The sequence below is a fragment of the Protopterus annectens genome, chromosome 3.part1, assembly GCF_019279795.1.
Source record: "Protopterus annectens isolate FY-2018-M chromosome 3.part1, PAN1.0, whole genome shotgun sequence".
NCBI classification, from domain to species: domain Eukaryota; kingdom Metazoa; phylum Chordata; order Ceratodontiformes; family Protopteridae; genus Protopterus; species Protopterus annectens.
The window spans coordinates 1,153,902,469-1,153,923,432 of NC_056732.1; the positions used below are offsets into that span (position 1 = coordinate 1,153,902,469).

The 20,964-nt window shown below is 39.4% G+C and overlaps 1 protein-coding gene across 1 annotated transcript in view; it reads left to right on the forward strand.

The window, feature by feature from the left end:
• Nucleotides 1-20,964, forward strand: part of FAM135B (family with sequence similarity 135 member B) — a 2,319,882-nt gene that overhangs the window by 1,046,709 nt on the left and 1,252,209 nt on the right. The gene's annotated exons all lie outside the window — the stretch shown is intronic.

The following is a 20,964-nucleotide window of genomic DNA, read 5'->3' on the forward strand; positions in this document are numbered from 1 at the left end:
AATTGCCACACTATTTATTTTTTTGTGCCATATTTTAGAGGGACACATATATTTTGGTTATATGACAACCTTTATAATAACTACTCTTTGTTCAGGCCGTTTAAGAAAATCTAGAGCAGAACTCACTTCTAATCTTCAAAGCAGGGATATATTCATTAACTTGATACTGTTTGTTAGTCAAGTTGTTGTCTCAAGGGATGTCTTTCTTATTTTTCATTCCATTAAAATCCCTTGAACATTTATATTTCTTTGTCTGCTACCACTTTCTTAGAAATTGTATTTCACATATAGAGATGGTACCACCTAATGTAAGCAATACAAGGAATTTTCATTTGTTTTTTTATGCAAGTTATATATTTTTGTAAAACTCATAGCAGTTAGCTTTCACATACGGTCATATTTCTTATGCTATTGGTCATCTGTAGTGAACATAGCATGTAGGCAGTTTGTACTGACACCTACACAAATTCTGAAGCAATAGGGTTTGGTAGCTGCTTACAACAGAAGGCAATATTGCAAGTTGTACGCAATGTATGTGATCAGACAACAGTTTGATATGTATCATTTTGTGGTAACTTATGCAAATTTAGCAGAAATTCTGTCCAGGCATGTAAAGCAGACTTGGCACATATTACATTACAAAAGATGCTTGGTATCATCATGCATAATTATATTTTCTAACAACCTTTTCAAGTGTCTTGCATTTCAAAAGTTTTGTATTGCCGTAGATATGACACTTGTAGATATATATAAATAGCAATGGCATTACAAATAAAAGTGTACAAATTTTTGCTGAAGTTTAACTTTTTTATGCAAGATTTCCATAAAATACAAGTGTGATCTGCATATTTATAAATGCAACAAGCTACTTATTTACTGACCTTAAAATGCATATTTGGGAGGGTTATTTATCTAATAATCATATGAAGGAGGATTAAGTAATGCTGTAATTCTTATTCATTTGTTCACAAATGTATTGTTCATTCACTCATCCCTTTCTGACGATGATTAACAACTTACTAAAAATGCAGTTGTCAGATTCCCAGAGTAAGCCTCAGAAGCAAATAACCATTTCAGTATAGTCAGTTATAAAAGGGAACTACAGAAAAAAGGTAGAAATGCTTAATTAGAGACTATCTGCCAGGTATACACAAAGTAGTGTTCAGTAGTCTAATTATAAAATAGGATCGATCAAATATCAAAATGTTCCCAAACAAACATACCTGAATCGAAACTAATGTGAAATTAAGTCTAGTATCTTTTTTCCTGATATCTTATATGTAATTTTAACATGGACAATGCCATTTTTTTGTATTTTCCTTGCAATCATCATGGTTGCCATCTTTGTCAATCTCGATTACAGATGAAGCTAGTCAAGCAACATCAGATGTTTTTGTAGACCATGATTTTTTGTAGACCATCTTCAGTTTTAGTTGTGCATATCCCGGTTACACACTGATAATAATGGATATTGTTTTAGTTTCAGAGGTGTTCATAAAATGGATTGTACAGTGATAAGAATGGATATTGAGTCTTTATTTGGAATCATCCCCAGTCGTTATTGGGTAGAAGCAGTATGGCAGTATAATGCATAAACTGACTACATGATTGCTTGCATCAGTTCTATGTTAGTCACCTAGAACCTGTTCTGAAAAACATTGTGTTTATGTCTGATGATGAAGTTTATCATTAAATAGCTGGTTTAGTCAGTGGTGCCAAGCTGACCATTAAATACATTATACTAAGGTGATTCTATCCGGGGGAGAAGATGTGCTTATTTTTAATTTAGCTAGTATCCACAGTGGTGATCTTATGGTAGATGATGTTCATATGTTATGGTAGGTGTCATCACTTGTTTTTGTCTTATATTCAAAATGAGTTACTCTGTTCATTTTTTTTTATTTTGTGGAAGAAACAATGGGAGGTTAGGCACGTGTCTATAAGAAACATGTTAAAAAGAATAGAAACGTATGCAGCAATAACATGCATTTAAAGCATATTTTCCATAATGTGCTAAAATACAAATACTGATAGCATCATACCTCACTGCTGATGATTCTTAACAGAGATAGATGCAGTAACTAGAGATTTTATTAATAAGGACTATAAGAATTTTATAACATAACATGATTAACTGCAGTGATTGAAATGTACCAATAAATGCATCAGTACAATCTACACATGCAGGATGCCATAACCTAAAGTACATGCACTATTACTGTACCCTTGGAGAAGTGTATTACAGAAAACAAGGTGCATATAATGCCTTTAGCATCAGTAAAATACTTGTATTTGGCTTTCTTGCTTTGCAGTACTTGGGAGCTGTGAATTGTGTATATTTTGGGTATTTTACTTGCAGCATTTTGGACCATGATCTTTCAACAGTATTCCCTGACTGGTGATCTTGCTGACTTTACTGTAAGGACAGCATGTCAAACTTATTATGGGAACAAAATAAACAGGAAATAGGAAGTTATACAAATGTATTTCAGAATATCAGACATCAGAAGGCATGATGTTAATATCATACCTTTTAAAAATATTTCAGACACAAATGTAGCTTGCAATTTTTAATTTTCTTTGTTAGACCTGATATTTTTGACAAGCAGGTCAGAGATATTAATATACAGACTGAATGTAGCACTACTAAAGGCAACCAGTTTGAATTGCGTATTAGTCTTCCACAATGGTCTTAAAATGTAAATGTTTGGAACAAAGATATTTTTGCTCAACTTTACATTGTTGTGTACAAATATTTTTAGCAGTATTCATATTTGTTACGTAATTTAACTATGATATATGATTTCATGTGAATTGTCATAAAGTGTGGTTGTCATATAATTTAACCTATTGAATGTTTGGGTGGCTGCTTAACATTTGTAAAACATTTTTTTATATGAAATGCGTTGACTGTTTTTATAGAGTATTCACATCTATGTGTTACTGAGACAACCCTACTTTTTCATTAACTAGTTATTTGACAGTTGATTAACATTTAATACATTTAGCCTATAAGTTACTTCTTTATGAGTGCTAATTTTGAATGTTTTAGACAAGCCAAAGTAAAAAGAGGGCACTATCAGGTCTTTAGGGAAGTGTTAATCTTAATTTTTTCAGAGTACCCAAAAATTCAGAAGGTGACATTTTCTCATAATGAAACCCATACTGTTTCATCTGTAACAGAGGACTGTCCCTTGTTTCAGTTTACATTAACTCCATTATCACTCTTTTCATGGTTTTACATAGAATATTGGTCAGACTGATAAAATTATGTTTGGTGTTATATGACCTGATATTTACAAACTAGTACTATTGCATATTATTATCATAAACTGGGGCAGTATCTACTTGGTAACAGTTTGACTAACATGACTGATGAAGGATTAGTTAGGTTTTCTTTATTTCTATATAAGAAACCACAGGTTATGTTGTTCCATTTCTTTGTAACTTGAGTTTTTAATTTTACTTGTGGCACCAGTTATCCGATTTGTAGCCTAGATGTCTACTTGTATATACAATACTCTAATATATTTTGCTGTTTATTTTGAAGTTGATACAATATTTTTCTGCAGGTATATTAATTTTGCTTTTGTGAGTTTTGATCAATTAATTTGTTATTGATGACATGTTTAATTTGCAATGTTTTTCCTGTCGGCTTTTGTGACTGTAATTTAAGAATGCCTTGTTGTTATCTCATTGCTGGACATTATCCTAAGCCCAAAGTTACAGCTGGGAGATTAGATAAAAATAAACATTTTCTTACCTACTTCTTTAATATAGACCAGTAAATATGTTTTTTATGATTTTAGCAGCTTTTTTAATCTAAGCTATATCTCTGCTTTCTCTTCTAATGTTATAATTTTAAGAATATTTTTAAAATTAAATTGGATATTTCTGTCTTAATAGTACAAATTATTGAATGAAGAAGTTAATAATATAGAGCTCATTCATAGTATCCTGAGTAGATCTGTTTGGGATACTGAGGACAGTATTCATTCTGCCTATATATATATATATATATATATATATATATATATATATATATATATATATATATATATATATATATATATATATATATATATATATATATATATATATGTATATATATATATATATATATATATATATATATATATATATATATATATGTATATATAATGTGTGTGTGTGTGTGTGTATAGGTCCCTATCAGGTTATCGAAGTTTCAGAACTTAGAACATCTTACTGCTAAGACCATATGATCAAAGTTTTGAATGGTAGTCACCTTACAGTGTGGAACAGAAAATTTACCAATGTCCTCAATGTAGTGTGATCTCAGAGATGGTATATTTAATTAGAAGGGGTGTGAGGTTGCCTGCAAAAATGTAAAAATTTTTTTTTATTTTTTTTTAAATTTTATTTTGAAGTTTCAAAACTTCAGTCATATGGTCTCAGCTGTATGATGTTCAAAGTTTTAAAACTTTGAAAATCTGATAGCCATCCATATATGTATATACATATATAAGTATATAAGTATATATATATATATATATATATATATATAGTTATATATTTATGTATGTATATATCTACACGCAGACAAATATAATGTAACATAGTTTCCAGTGGTGAAGTCTAGGAATGACGGTTTATTTAGGACTGAGTATGAATCATGTCTAGGTAAAAATAATATTACTGTGGTCTGTGTTAATTACAGAGTACATAAACATGGATAGGAAGCATCAAGATTTCATGTTTGTCAATGTTTTACATAGATATTGCCATCCCTAGATGGCTTCTCTACTGCTTTTTCTGAATTTTTTTAATTGATATATTCACTTGATTTGGGGAAATATTTATTTGATATGGGGTAGTTTATGACTTCTGTGACTGAACTGTTAAAATGTTGCACAGGGATTGTATTTTAATAATATTTATATTGAGGAATTTAGTCAAGCAATCAAAATGCTCTTGATGAAATTTAGTATTTTTATAATACTGTATTCAGTGGTGATGATAATAACTATTTTGTCAGTGTCCACTCCTGAGTTATTTTCTTGGCTCCAGATTTTATGAGTTAACTTAAAAATAATGAGACAGGCCATCTATCCCATTGGATCTGTAGCAACAAATGAAGGTATGCCCTGGAATCTGAGGTATGCATTTTGAAATTTTAAATCAGATTTCACTGATGTTACAAACTCCTCCAAGCAAATAATGGCTTTTAAATCACATATTTTATTCTTGTGTTTTTAGCCATTAAACAAAGTCACTTTTATCTTAGAAATTTCCTCTTCAATATTTGCAGTTCTCAGAGACAGAGACAAAACTCATTCACTGGAGAATGAGAAGCACATAATCCACAGTCGATTCATGCAGTATACCGCTTAATGCATGTCAACATTTGCCCTGATATTCAAGTATCATATGAGGTAAAAGAGGAATATTCCTATGCAGATTGTCCCAAGTTGGGAGGATATTCAGTAATACTACAATATGATATTTCATGTTCAAGAGGAAGCTCTTGGGAGAATGAGCTGGTGAAGGTCTACCACATAGTCTGGAAAGGGAGCCTGAGCCCTGGAATTGTACCTGCTTTGGGTCAGTCCTTTTAAAAGAGTTTCCTAAAAAGTAAAAAAAAATCAGCTTCTTCTATTTTTGCTTAAATGGAGAGGGAAGATTTATTAGATTTTGCTAAGGAGTTAATTTCTGCTTTTTCTTCATGTATTTCAAATTCAGGAAAGCAAAGAAAAATAGTGCCTTCTCTATCTGACACATTTTCAGTCAGAAGAACAGGGATTGGAGAGAGAATATGCTGTTTCATGATTTTTTTCACATCCTGAAGAGTATAATTCTGAGGAAAGCGTTGTTTCAGATTTCCTTCCAAAAGCCATTTCTTTTCCTGAAATTTTATTTAAAATGAAAGAGGGTTTTCAGCAGGATCAGGATGAAATTCCTATTTCAAAGCATATATATTGCAATTTGTTACAGATGGCTAGTCCTCTGTCTGCAGCTGTTCCTCTTTTTTTATCTGTTTTGGTGAACATTTTGCTGGTAGCTTACAGCTTACCTCTTAATCAACCTTCTTCCCCTAGGAAATCTAACAGGTTATACAGGGTACCTCAGGATCTCACATACTTGTTCTCCAAACCCCCAAGACAGACCTTGCAGTCATTTTCCTAACCAAAACTGCTTCTGCTAGACAGATTACTAATGCCATTCCCTCTGACAATAATGGGACAGCTTTGGACAAATTTGTTTTTAAAAGTTTATTCTTCTGACACTTAATCTGCCAGGCTCATATACCAAAGTTTTTACTCTGTCTTTTGAACACTTGAAAATGTTAGCTACTAGCCTTCCCTCTTCTGACATGAAAAAATATTTGTATGTCTGTTTGTAATCAAACATCTGAAAGTGTTCTTAAGACCACTGTTGATGACATATCCACAGCTGCTGTTTATGGATCTGTCATATGAAGATTTTCTTGGTTAAATTTGCAAAACCTTCCAGATTATGTTAAAATTGAAATTTCAGATTCTCAGTTCACCTTTTTCAGAAAACAGCCGAAGCAGCAAGATGACAACAAACAGGATTAAAAAAAAAAAAAAAACAATAGCAAGGTGGCTCCAAAAAGATAGGGAAATCCTTTCAAAGTCCAAAATGACTATTTGCCTCTTCAGAACCCCCCACCCCCCAACCCTCTCACTCTGAGTCTACACCTTCCTCTGTGGCACCAAAATGTTTCGGACAAATGGGTTATGGAATCATTCAAAAGGAGTTCACTTAACTGTAGTCCCATCCTCCTTTACAGGGCATTCCTCATTAGCCAGTAACCAAGATATGACTGTTCCCTCCAGTTTTGGAACAAATGGTAACTCAGGGAGTCAGAGACCCAGTACCTGTCTATCAGATGGGGAAATAGTTTTATTCAAGAATGTTTTTGGAGACAGAAAATAGGGAGCTTGGATGTTGGTGCTAGGCTTGTCCTTTCTCAACCATTTTCTCAAGTTCCCAAAGTTTAAAATATTATCCTATTAGACTCTGTTACCCCTTGTCCCTTTACTAACCATCATGGTAAAGCTATACTTAAAATATGCCTACCAGCAAATTCCCATTAGAAAACATTGCAGCCATTTCTTAAGATTATCTGTATCCTGTATCTGTCTTACATTAGCAGCTCTCTGTCATATCCATTGAACTAGCTTCCTTTTCCAAATGTATTTACAAAGTGTCTGACAACAGTAATTGCTTATTGCAGATGTCAAGGCATTCGTATTTTTTTCTCTATTTAGATGATTGCCTTATATTTTTAGACTCTTTTTCCATTTGGCAACAGTCCTTTGCAAGTGTTCATTATCTCTACTTAATCTGGGTTTTCAAATAATTTGCAGAAGTATTATCTCATCCCTTCTCACAGAATTGTTTTCCTGGGAAGTCTGCTACATTCTGTTGTAGAAAGGGCTTTTCTTCCTCCTGGCAAGGTAGAGATGTTCCAACAGTTCTTCCAGAGGTTTTCCAATCAAAATCTTGTATCTGCCTGGGAATTTCTCAAGATTCTGGGGTACATGGCTTCTATGATTCTTATTAATCCCTTGGCAAGACTTCACATGAGAAAAATTCAGTGATAACTTGGGCTGGTCTAGACTCAGCAACTACACCCTTTATCTTTTCACATCCAAATTCCGGTTTTTGTGAGTAGAGAGGTTCTGTGAAGATAGACTGTTCTGTCAAAATCCATCACTCCCATTTTTTTGTTTCACTTCTTCTTCAGTCTGCCAAAGCAGATGCTTCATATATGGTGTGGGGAGCTTTGTCGAAAGGGGTTAAAGGGCAAGATCTGTGGAATATGCAGGACAGACAAAGGCATATAAATATCAATGAGACAATGGCTATTATAAATGCTCTAAAAGCCTTAAATTATCTTGGGTCTCCAAGACCTCTGTAAAATTTTCATAGACAATACCACAGTGATGCGGTATACAAACAAATGGGGAGCGGGGTACCAGACATTATCCTCTTTGGAGACTTGCTGCGATACCCAGGATGGTAGCAACTCAGGTCGGTTTGACACTTCAGGCTTCATATATTCAGTCAGAGCAGATCATTGTGGCAGACATGCTAAGCAGGACATGAAGAGACTCCAAGAAATGGAACCGCATATGGGATCTTTCATTATTTGTTCCAGCTGTGGGCAACACCTCAAGTAGACCTGCTTGCCTTCTCTCCATACAGGCAGTTAAATAAATTCTGCCTCACGATTCCTTACAAACATACCTTGAAGACAGATGCTTTCTCATTCCCAAGGACAGAAATGTTCCTTTATGCTTTTCCACCATTTCCACTGATATCCAGGGATCTTCTAAAGTTCAGAAGGACTTCTCAAATATAGTGGTGGTGACTCCCTATTAACCCAGCAACAGTTGTCCTCCCTTATTTTGAAACTGGCCAAGGGCATTTACCTCAAGTTTCCATACTGACTAGATTTATTCACACAACACAAGAGTTGTTTGATACACCCCAGTCTGTAATGTCTGCATTTGACTGTCTGGAAGAGAGAATTGTAATACCTTTTAGGCATTTATTTTTTCTCATGGCTGTATGGCAGGCACTGAATGAAGCTACAAATTATTCTATTGCAAAATCATTTCTGTCTGTTTTGAAAAGATTTTCATGATGGTGCCATTTCAAGGACTGGGACTCTTTTTAGGTCTGGCTGAATCCGTTTCTTATTTTTGTGAGGTATTGCCCTTGGGTCTTTTTTACTCTTCTATCAAGATTTATCTGTCAAACATCTCTTCTTCTCTGCTCTTGGATCCCCATATCTTCCTATACTCAAGTCATGTAGTTTTTAAAAAGGGTTTTGCATATTCATTCACTTAGAAGACAGGTAGCTTCTCCTCGAGTGTCTAAATGTTGTGTTTCAGAAGCTTTGTCTTTTTCCATTTGAACTAGCTTATCAGGCTGAATTGAGGTTCTTAAAATGGAAGACGGTTTTACTTGTTGCTCTAACTTCTGCTATGAAAGTATCTAAGTTACAAGCTCTTATGGAGAGTCAGGTCTACCTCATTTTTCACAAGGATGTTTTTTTTTTAAGGACCAGTTCTTCTTTTATGCCTAAAGTGGTTTCAGAGAATACCTTGAGCCAATCTATTAATCTCCCTGGCTTTTTTTTTTTCAGAAACCCAAAACAAGGGAGAAATTCTTTATTCTCCAGATACTTACAGGCAGCTAATATACTACTTAAACAAAACCCAGCTTGTCAGGAAAGCCAGTCAGCTGCTTGTCTCCTGTGAAGGTAAGACAAAAAGGCAAACAGTGTCAAAGCAGGCTATTTCTAATGGGTTGCCTCATGCTATTTCTTTTTTGTCATTCTCAGTATAGCAAGCCACTTCCAGTCCTCCCATTCTAACATGGTTTTGGCTTTTCTCTGGCTTTCTGAAAAGAGGTGCACATACTTTTAAAAAACACTATTAAATTAGATTCCTTTTGCAGGTTCAGAACAGACTTCACAAGAACCATTTTCTTGAGTCGCGATCTAATTTTGAACATAATATATTAGTGTAAGCTAGATTAGCACAACAATAGATGTTCTAACACATCACTGCTGCAGTGGCCATGACCTCCCCCAAGCACCATTTTTTTTAATAACCAGGGTATGGATATATATACTCTTATTTTATGTTTCTTAGCATTTTACTTCCAGGACCATTGGGACCTTCTTGGGGCAAGAAAGCTCTGAAGGTTTTGGTGCTCTAAGTTGCTTTTATCTGGATCTCTGCTCAACTCCTCACAGTTAGAGTTCATGATAGACAGCTTTTAATTTTGGGCAGTTGATTACGGTCATTTCCTTGTCCAGATGTAACCCGAAGAGCTTTGGCTACTGTAACAGTGATCTATTAGAACTTTGCCCATGGCTCTACTTCCAGCATCCTTTCAATCCTTTCAGTCTGAGGGTATGAGTGCTGGGCATTCTCAGGTTAGGCAAGAGCCCTATGGCCCATTCATTCCTGAATGTGAATCCTCAATAACTCGCTATTCCCTACTAAGAGCTAGTTATTATTAAACAAGGCAACGTGCCAGCTCTGTCATTGCTATGTTCTGTGGAGAAGTGTGCCTCCACAAACTGAGTTCCTCTTGGCTGCCAGTGTGGGATGCACTGTGAAAGGATGTGCTTGGTGCATGAAACTCCACCAGGTATCACCCGTTTCTTGGAGAAGTAAAAGCTGAAGATACTTTAAAAGGAGTGAAATTGTAAATATCCCTTCTATGTCATGGCCCAAAGAAGTGTTTGTATTTATTGTTTTGATTAAAAATTTTAAAAATATAAATTATTAAGGTCTTTTTGTTATATATAATATTTGTTCTTATTTAGCTTTTCTTATATTTTCATCAGATTGAAAGATAGTTACTATATAATCCTGTTAAAGTAAAAATAAACAAACAGCTTGCATTAAAGGTTGTTTTATAAAGTGTTTAAAAAAATTACGTTTGCAGCATCAGTGTGACGTGAAGGTACCTTACTACCTAAAAGAGAACACTATATACAGCACATTGAGTTTTATCAGGTTAAGGTTTGCTTCTTAGCTTTTCACTTATACGTCACTTGGGAATTCAATGACTGCTCCTAGCTTGCAGTCATCTGCAAACTTAATCAGCCAAAACCCTTTGGCAATGGCTTTTACTTCAAAAAAGTAGATGTCAAACAAGAGAGATCGCAGCACAAAACCCTGGGGGACTTCACTAGTGACCGGTCTCTTTGTGGAGGTAGTCTAGTGGGTGACATGAGGGTTTATTTCCAGTTTATTTAGCTTTTCTACTATGACTGAGTGGGGAATTGTGTCAAATGTGTTGGCCAGGTCATTGTGTGCACCATTTGCCTTCATCCATTGCTTTGGAGATCTTTTCAAAAAATACATCAAGTTTAGCTTTTCTTCTATGCCTCAGTGGGGCATTGTGCCCAAAGTATTGGCCAGGTCATGGTATGTACCATTTGCTTTCATACATTGCTTTGGAGACTTTTTCAAAAAATACACCAGATTGAGAAAGCATGATCTGCCCTTGATGAATCCAAGCTGAGAAAGGCCCAGTGTTTGGAGGGTCCATATCCCCTGATGACTAATTTCATGATAATGTTGTGAAATAGTTGAGTATGGGTCATCTGAACAATTTATTGTAGTATGAGGTTAGACTCTAAAAAGAGAAGACAATGCACTTGTATGTGTTAAACTACAGTTTAGTAGCTCTGCATTAGTGAATAGATATGAGAGGCTGTATGGGTTGGGGCTTAATTAGGATAATTAGTTTGAATTAATGAGATTTGTGTGTGTGTGTGTGTGTGTGTGTGTGTGTGTGTGTGTGTGTGTGTGTGTGTGTGTGTGTGTTATGAAACATGAATAAAGAGCAGTAGACATTTTCCCTTCTTCAAGGCTTATACTGTCAGACTGAGATTTACCTGTGTTTCTTTAAAGATAGCTGGCATCTGAGGGATGACTCATTTCTGCTGTAATTTTAAAGGCTACATTGTGAATATATATTGCAACTTGTGGACAGAAGATTCTTTAATATTAAAAAAGTCATGTGGATTTTAGATGATTGCTTTCTATATTCCACTGACTTCCACTTGTAGACTGATCACATGGAAACGTCTGACACTGTTATATTAACTTATATATGTGAATATGTAATAAAAGCAGGGTTTGTTTCACCTCTGGAAATTTTAATGAATAGGCTGTCAGAGGTCTCTTGTATTCAAATAAGACGGTAAGGCACTGTGATGGGTTCAACTTGTTTATTTTACATAAACACATCAGGAGTTGTATCTGGAACATGTATTTAAGCTAACTGACTGACTCATTACTTCAAACACACTCGCATGTGCATCTTCATTCATGCCTGCATTCACTCTGACTGGCTACACAAAATGGCACTGATCTTGCATGTGCTCAGTAATTTATATGAACGTGCTATCTAGCTACAGTGGCTGGCTAGGTATAATACACACAACGATCTACATAGGTGTCATGAAAAACTTTTATCTTGACCTTTAATGTTTAAAATGATCCATTTGTTCTCAACAAGCACTGTCAGCTTTCTTGCCCACTTTGCTCTGAAACTGAATAGCTTCTGGTATTATCAGTAGCCAGACAATCTGTTTCTTTCCATTCATCTTATTTTGCATCTTACGTCAGATAGTTGCTGGGCGTACTGTGTCACAACCCACGTAAACTGGGATACTGTAGCAGTGCATTCCATCATCTTCACAGGAAAATCAAGACAGCCTCCATTGCAGAGGTGCTTTACTAAGATGAGTTGCACGCTCATGCATACATCTATGAAATTAGCTTCTAAGATGGAATGGAAAAGCTGGCACAGAATGATAAGTTATGTATATCATTTGTTAATTTGTCTGTATGTATTGTGGAAGCAGAGAGGGGTGGTACAAGAAACAGACACCTCCAGTACAACTCTTTTGAGTGTGTACCTTTAACTCCCAGTGGGTGTGGCTTGAGCCTTTAAAAAATGAAGATGTTAAGTTGTCAATCTCGCCTTCATTCTTGCTGGATGGGTTCGAAGCCGATCCTCGGCTCTGACTCGGCCACTTACTAAAGCTCGAGAGCTAATTTTACCGGCTCGAGGCAACCCTATATCCCATGATGCTAGGCGATAACTACCCAGATCTCGTTTGCCGCTTTCACTTGCGAGGTGTGTTTTTACCGGCTCTTGGTAAGTTTTTGAAATTAGAGACATTTAGTCATCCTTTTTACTTAGTTCCCACTCCTTTTTTTCTTGTTAAATACTTAGCGGTTAATTTAAACCTTTTTCCCTGTTAGTACCTTGTATTTCCCTATCCCTAATTATACTTCCCCCCTAGATTAGGCCTTAAGCCTGCCACTTTCCTAACTCTTGTCAGGGATTCTGTGGTGTGTTTGGGTGTGTTTGTACCCTGGTATCCCTAATTTTTTATTAGTTTGTTTTGGATCGGGTGTTTGTGTGTGTGTGTCTTTTTTCCAGTAATACTTTGACACCGATATGTCGAAGGAGGCAAAGGTCTCAGGCTTCAAGAAGTGTGACTCGTGCTGTCAGAAAATGTCTCTGACAGATGGTCACACTTCTTGTGTTTACTGCCTGGGACCCCTGCACCTGCAGGACTCTTGTTCTGTTTTCCATGCATTCAGCCCAAGAGTCCTTCAGGAGCGTAGGAACAAATTAATATTAAGGGGCTTGTTAAATCCCGAGGGCTCCTCGACTAAGTCTGCGCCGGGGAAGCCCTCGAAGCCAGCAAAACCGTCGGCTCTGAGTCCTAAGCCTTTGGCTACTAGCTCACTTTCTGTGGCAAGATCGGCTCTGGCTGGAGCCAATCCTTCTGTGTTGCAGCTTCCAGTATCGGCTCCACTTGGTACCGATACTGCTGAGTCCTTACACTCACGGTCGGCTCTGGCTGGAGCCGACATATCTTCGGCTCCTTCAGCTCCATCTACCTCTAGAAAGAGGTCCAGATCCCCATCATTGGAGTCTATCCATTCGGCTCCGAGATCACCCCTGCTCTCGGAGCGGAGCCATCGGAGCCGATCTTCTCGGTCGTGCAGGCTTTCTGACCATGACCTTGAGAGAGTGGTGAGTAGACTGTTAAAGTCTCAGGCATTGGCCCAAATGCTCCATAGTCTGTCTCATCAGACAGCGGCTATTACAACTCCACCTAATATTCCTCCTTCGACTCTCCCTCAGAGTTCGGAGCTGGAGCTCCTCGGAGCCGTGACTGTTGTGGCGTCGGAGCCGATACCTCCCCCTTTGGCTCCATCGTCCTCTGCTCTGATCTCCTCCTTGATGCCTTCATTGGAGGGATCCGGGCGCCTGGTCTCTCTCATCAGCTCCGAGGGGGCGAGTGGCATCGGACCATTGTCCGACCCCATTCTCCCTCTCGGAGCGTCGGCGCTGGTGAGCTCGGCCCCAACATCGGCCTCGGAGCCATCCCTGTCAGTGTGGCCTGGGGTTCCTACCTCTTCGGAGCTGGAGCACTCTGGCCTCTCTGATAGGGGAGCCTTCGAGGTGATGAGGAGCGTACTAGCCCCAGGGCATGGTCAATGGTCAGCTCCATCAGCTCCTCCCACTACAGTGCCTGCTGACGTCTCTTCCCACTCTCTTGCTCCCGGGCCCAGAGATCCAATGCCTCAGGTTTCCCCACTGGGAATATCTTCCTCTTCCGAGGCTTCTCCTGACCCATCAGGTAAACCTCCGCATAAGAGGACATGTAAGAGGAAACATGTGGACTCCCCTGAGTCCATTATATCCGATACCGACTTGGATGAGTCGGAGGGATCCCCAAGGTCCCCCTCTGAGGATGTCTCTTTCTCAGACATCCTTGAAATCCTTAAGCAGAGGGGGAACTGGCCTTCCCTTAATCCTTCCGAGGACAAGTCGGTTTACCTGGAGGCGTTTGGTTCTCGACCCTCCACCTCCTGGGTGTCTCCGCCTTTCGACCCCCTTATGGATGTGGTGGCTCGGAAGGTGTGGACGGCCCCGAATTCGGTGGAACCCACTCCTCAGAGGCCTTCTAAATTCATTACGGCCCCAGCTGATAGGCAATTTTTGACAAAAGGTGTCCCGGTTGATGCCATGGTGGTGGCTGCAGCCACCAAGAAGGAACTAGCCGATCCTTCAGTACCAATCCATCCTCCTAACAAGGATTCTAGGACTATGGATAGGTACGGTAAGCGGATGTTTTCTTCAGCGACCTTTGCCATGCAGTCGCTGAATTACTTGTGTCACTTCACCCGCCTTCAGAGAGATGTTCTCAAAGAGTTGGGAGAAGTTTTACAGTATCCGTCAGCTGCTGGGTCCCAGGATAAAATTAACTCACAGCTAGGAACCCTAAACTCTATTGTTAACTCCTCCATGCGGCTCATTTCATATGCAGCCGATGGAGCGAGTAGGGCCGCAGGCACAGGAGTGGCATTAAGGCATCACGCATGGATGCGGCTTTGTAATTTTGCAGACCCCTTCAAGGCATCCTTCACAAATTCCCCTTTTGATGGTTCGACCTTGTTCGGACCTCAAGTGAAAGACACCTTGACCAGATGCGAACAAGATGGCAAGACTCTTTCTGCCATAGGAGTCCGTTTCTCCACCCCTTCAAGACCATACCCTAAGGGTCAGAAGGGTGGGAAAATGTGGTTCCGCAAATCTCAAGGAGTCACACCTGATGCATGAGGTCAGTTTACCCCCAGAGGCAGAGGGGGTAACAACAACAGACACCACCCTGGGGGCAGAGGGGGTCCGCAGAATCAGGGTAGCAGGGAGCCTCTCTCTGACAAACCCTTCCAGTATCCCTGAGATGTTACCCGATTGTCCACCTTTGGAGGCAGTCGGGGGAAGATTGTCACTGTACCCAAAAGCCTGGCTTTCCCTTACTCAAGACAAATGGGTACAGTCGATCATATCCGAGGGTTACAAAATTCCCTTTATCCAAACCCCAATTCAGCAAAAGGGAACCCTTCCAGATGTTCCACCCGGTCTAAGGGAACTAGCAGTACCAGAGATATCAAAACTGCTAGCAAAAAGTGCCATCCAGCCAGTCCCAGCAGACCAACTGGGATCCAGAATCTACTCAAGGTTCTTTTTGGTACCGAAAAAGACAGGGGACTGGAGACCAATACTAGATCTCAGCAAACTAAACAAGTTTGTAAAGAGAACAAGATTCTGGATGGTCACACTACAGTCCATTCTACCCTTTCTGGGCAAGGACAATTGGATGTGCTCCGTGGACCTTCAGGATGCGTACTATCACATCAAAATTCACAGGTGCTCCAGAAGGTTTCTCCGCTTGGCTGGGGCCAGTCACTACCAATTCAGAGCCCTGCCCTTTGGTCTCACTACAGCCCCCAGAGTGTTCACCAAATGTATGGCAGCAGTTACGGCTCACCTGAGACGTCAAGGATTCCAGGTGTTTCCATATCTAGACGACTGGCTCCTCACTGCCACCACCAGGCATCAACTTCTCCAAGCCAGAGATTAAACCATTCACATTTGCAGAGGGCTAGGAATCTCTATAAATTTTGAAAAGTCTGCCTTGTCACCTTGTCAGTCTATTACCTTTATAGGCGCCAACTTGGACACCGTACAACTTTCAGCAAAGTTAACAGGTCAAAGGGTCTTAGATATTCAAAACCATGTCCATGTTCTTCTTCAGAGCGACAAAATTCAGGCCAGGTATGTCCTGAAAGTATTGGGTCTTATGGCGGCCGCCATAACACTTCTTCCTCTTGCACGTTTTTACATGCGTCTTCTACAGTGGATGCTTTTCACCCAATGGTCTTTTCAACGACTCCCTATGCATCACAAGATCATGATAACTCCAACTTGCAAAAGTCATATGTAATGGTGGATGTTGTCCCCTCAAGTCCATCAAGGCAGACCCTTTGTTCCTCCCTCCCCAGTCGCCACGGTTACATCGGATGCCTCCCTGATCGGGTGGGGGGGGATTTTCAGGGCAGGATGGTCCATGGCACTTGGCAACCTTTCGAATGCCACCTGCACATAAATGTCCTGGAGATGAGAGCAGTGCTTTTAATGTTGAAAGCCCTCCACAACTCTCTTCCCCTGGGGACTATTGCAATCCAAATGGACAATATGGCCGTAGTGTGGTATATCAACAAGCCGGGTGGAACCAAGTCCTATCCCCTGTGTTGAGAGGCACTCAGACTTTGGCAATGGGCAATCTCTTCTCAGCGGTTTCTGATAGCAACGCATATCCCCGGGAAGTACAACATCATAGCGGACAGGTTGAGCAGAGCTATACTCATGCCACACGAGTGGTCTCTCAAACAATCTGTGGTGGAAGAGATCTTTCAGAAGTGGGGCCTTCCTTGCTGCGATCTTTTTGCTTGTCCTCAAAACAGCAAATGCCCCGACTTCTTCACACTCTTCCCCCTTCCAGGCCATCCTCCCAGAGATGCTGTAGTCCAAGATTGGCCTCGGGGACTCCTCTATGCCTTTCCACCCCTTCTGTTAATACCACAAGTAATTCAGAAAGCAACCGCCTTGAGAGCCAAGATGATTCTCATTGCCCCTTTTTGGCCTCAACAGATATGGTTTCCGTTCCTGCACCATTATCTATTGGTACAGCCTTGGCATCTGGATCCAGTCCCAGATCTTTTGACCCATCAGTCGGGGCAGCTGCACCAATCCCTACATTATCTCAACCTCACTGCTTGGTTGCTCCACTTCCGTCCCGAGCCAGGCTTCCTATGATTTCTAATCCCGTCCGAGATTTCATAGCAGCTTCCCTTAAATCTTCCACCAGAAGGATTTACACTCGTAAATGGCAACGTTTCTCCTTCTGGGCAAAGGCTAAGAATATAGATCCCTTTACTGCTCCAATCCATTCGGTCTTGGACTTCCTAGCTGAAATTTTTCATTCAGGATCTTCTTCCTCCACAGTAAAAGTTCAGTTGGCAGCCATTTCAAATTTCCATATAGGCCTATCGGACCACAGCATCATGTCCCATAAGCTTTACAAGGCATTCCTTAGAGGTGTATTTTTACTTAAGCCCCTGATCAATGATCCTCCACCACAGTGGGATCTAAATTTAGTCTTAACATCATTGATTCTTCCCCCCTTTGAACCTGCAGCTTCTTGTTCACTGAAATTACTTTCCTGGAAGACACTCTTCCTAGTCGCCAATACATCTGCTAGGAGAGTATCTCAGCTTCATACCCTCTGCATTCATCCTCCCTATTTAGTCTTCCACAAAGACAGAGTTTCTCTAAGGACTAATCCGTCCTTCTTACCCAAGGTGGCTTCGCAGACAAATTTAAATCAATCAGTTGATCTCCCAGTTTTTTTCCCAAATTATTCTAATAGGGCGGAGCAAAAACTACATTATCTGGATGTTCATCACCAGCTCTGTTACTATTTGGACAGGACTAAACAAATCAGGAAATCTGATCAACTCTTTTTATCTTAAGCAGAGAATAAGAAAGGCCTTCCGGTATCTAAGGTAACCCTATCTAGGTGGCTGTCTTCTGTGATCACATGTATTTATCAGCTCAGAGGTAGAGAATTGACTTCTAGGCCAAGAGCCCATTCAACTAGAGCACTAGCTACATCTACAGCCTTTCAAGCTAGGCTACCAATAGACACTATTTGTGTGGCAGCCACATGGGCCTCTCCTCATACCTTTGTTTCGCATTATAAATTGGACTTGGCCTCCAGAAACAGGGCAAATTTTGGTTCCACCATTCTCAAGAGTCTGTTCCAATGAGCCACCCAGGATAAAGGTGCTAGGGACGCGGTCCCATCCAGCAAGAATGAAGGTGAGATTGACAACCTAACATTAAGAAGTTATGTACCTACCATAACGTTCCATGTTAGTTGTCTTCTCTCGCCTTCTTTCTTGCGTCCCACCCACCATCCCCCTAGCCTGGACAGGCCGAGAAGAATTTTCTCTTCCTTGAAGAGTCCTGATCTAGCATTGCCAGCCTAATAGCTTGTCCTAGTGTACCTTTAGCTTAGCTTGGGATCTTTGGTGGGGTTATCCCTTTTCCTCCTCCTCTCCAGTTGGAGGACTATGTTGCCTAATTTTTTTCTTCAGCTACCAAATGAGATCTGGGTAGTTATCGCCTAGCATCATGGGATATAGGGTTGCCTTGAGCCGGTAAAATTAGCTCTCGAGCTTTAGTAAGTGGCCGAGTCGGAGCCGATCGGCTCCAAACCCATCCAGCAAGAAAGAAGGCGAGAGAAGACAACTAACATGGAACGTTATGGTAGGTACATAACTTCTTATTATCACCTTACAGTTCTAACAAATACTCATTGACAGAGGTCAAATATCATTACAACTATAAGCTGTTTTTTTTTAAGAGAAAGTGTTTAATTAATATGTTAATGAAGTGTTAATTAGGCTATGATGTATAAATATAGGAAGTTGTTGTAGGTTTAATATATTCTGTTAAAGGCTTTTTGTAAGCCGAGAAGCTAGAGGAAGAAGTTGATGTATGTTTTGTGCAATAAAAAAAGTTCTTAGAATGTTGGCTTTTTTGTGGTGTGTTCCTGGATTGATTTTTTTTTTTTGATAGTGATTTTTTTTTGGTAATGGTTTATAATATCATTACAACTATGTTTGCAATCGTGTATGTTTCAAGATAAAATATTCTGACACCTTGTATGTACCATGGTTTTGGAATTATTAATGCAAATATGAACAAGCAATATTTGACGACTAGAGGTGCAGTAGGAGGTAACTGCAGAAACGCCTGAAGGCGCACTGAGCTGTAATGTGGGCTACTCCTCAAAGATAAATGATATTACAGTGTTTCTCAGATGAAAAACTGTTATTCTTACACAACCAGCAACTGCCGTCAGTGTACACCATTTGTTGAAATGTATGTGGCAACCACAAGAAAGATGCAGACATAACAATTTGGACTATAATGAGACAAAAATTATCCTGTCAGGCTATATTTTCATTTTCTGAAGCACAAGTGCACACATGTGCACAGAACACACATACACACACACACACACACACACACACACACACACACACACACACACACACACACACACACACACACACACACACACACACACACACACACACACACACACACAAGAAAGCAACAGCACAGGTAATTTCATCCCTTTAAAGTCCTTTGTAGTCTTCTGTTTGCTAATGTCACAGATATAATCAAACAGTGTCTTTATGTGGGATTCACAAATGATGTACTAAATTGAGTAATGCTGGTACATGACACAAGGCACATACCAGAACCATACACAATTCTCAGACTGAATATATTACCAAGAGTAATCTACTTAAATTTCAGCACAGTTGAGTGAGTCTAGGTATACAGTAGTTATGTAAGTGCAGTCCTGCAGCATTTTCTGCAATCACAAACATGCAAATCACAGATTAAAATGTGTATTTGAGCCCAATGTTTACAAGCCTATAGTTGTGGACAAACCTCACTTAACACAGCACACTTTAAGCTAACGCCCTTGCTAGAGTGATGTGCTGCTCAGTAAAAGTTAGCTAATCAACAATATTAGCCATAAAAGAAAGAAATGTGCAGGCTATTGGATGGTGCAGTGGGGCAACGGTAGTGTTGTCATCTCACAGGAAGAGGTTCTCCGATTAGGCTGTTAACTGGGGTGCCTTCTGTGTGGACCCTGCATGTCCTCCTTACATTTGTGTGGGTTTCCTCTGGGTGCTCCGGTTTCCACCCACATTACAAAGACATGCATCTGGAGCATTTCTGCTGGGGCCTCTACTGAAAACTGGCTTCGTATTAAGTTGGACTTTCCTGGTTAACAAATATTAAATAAATAAAGATATGTATATTTACATAAACAGATATGACGACATATCTCATAGCTGCAGTAAAGGCATACAAGCTCACCAGTACAATCACATTCCATCTTCCGCCTACATGGGGATGTCACATGTCTGCAAACAGGGACATTGAAAATGTTGCCAGATCCTTTTGTTTTTATAACAACAAATTAATCAAGCTCTGCAGGCATAGTTGGAGAGGCTGAAATATTTAGGAATGACTCCTGGTCATGTCTATACAGTAGAAACTGGAAGAAACAATACCTCTGCACTTATCGTATTTCCATTTTCTATGTTACAATGGTACAAGAAGAGTCGTGATACAGCTGGACTCAAGGAATCAAAGATTCAAAGTAAACTTTATTGTCATTTAGGACTACATGTGTAAAACTAAACAAAATTACTAGTATCAGCTCACTGTGAGAGTACAGAAGAAGTATAGGATACAACAAATACAACAGTAAGACATATCAAGTAAAGGAATTAGAGACTAATGACTATGCCCCAAGAACATAAGAGAAAAGCTACCCCCTATGTAGTCATATAAATACTGTACAGTAGCAGCTTGACAGGTAAGATTGGTTATTGCACATGAACTGAAATTGTCACTCTTTATGTATTATTGCATAAAACAAGTAACAGGCAACTGCAC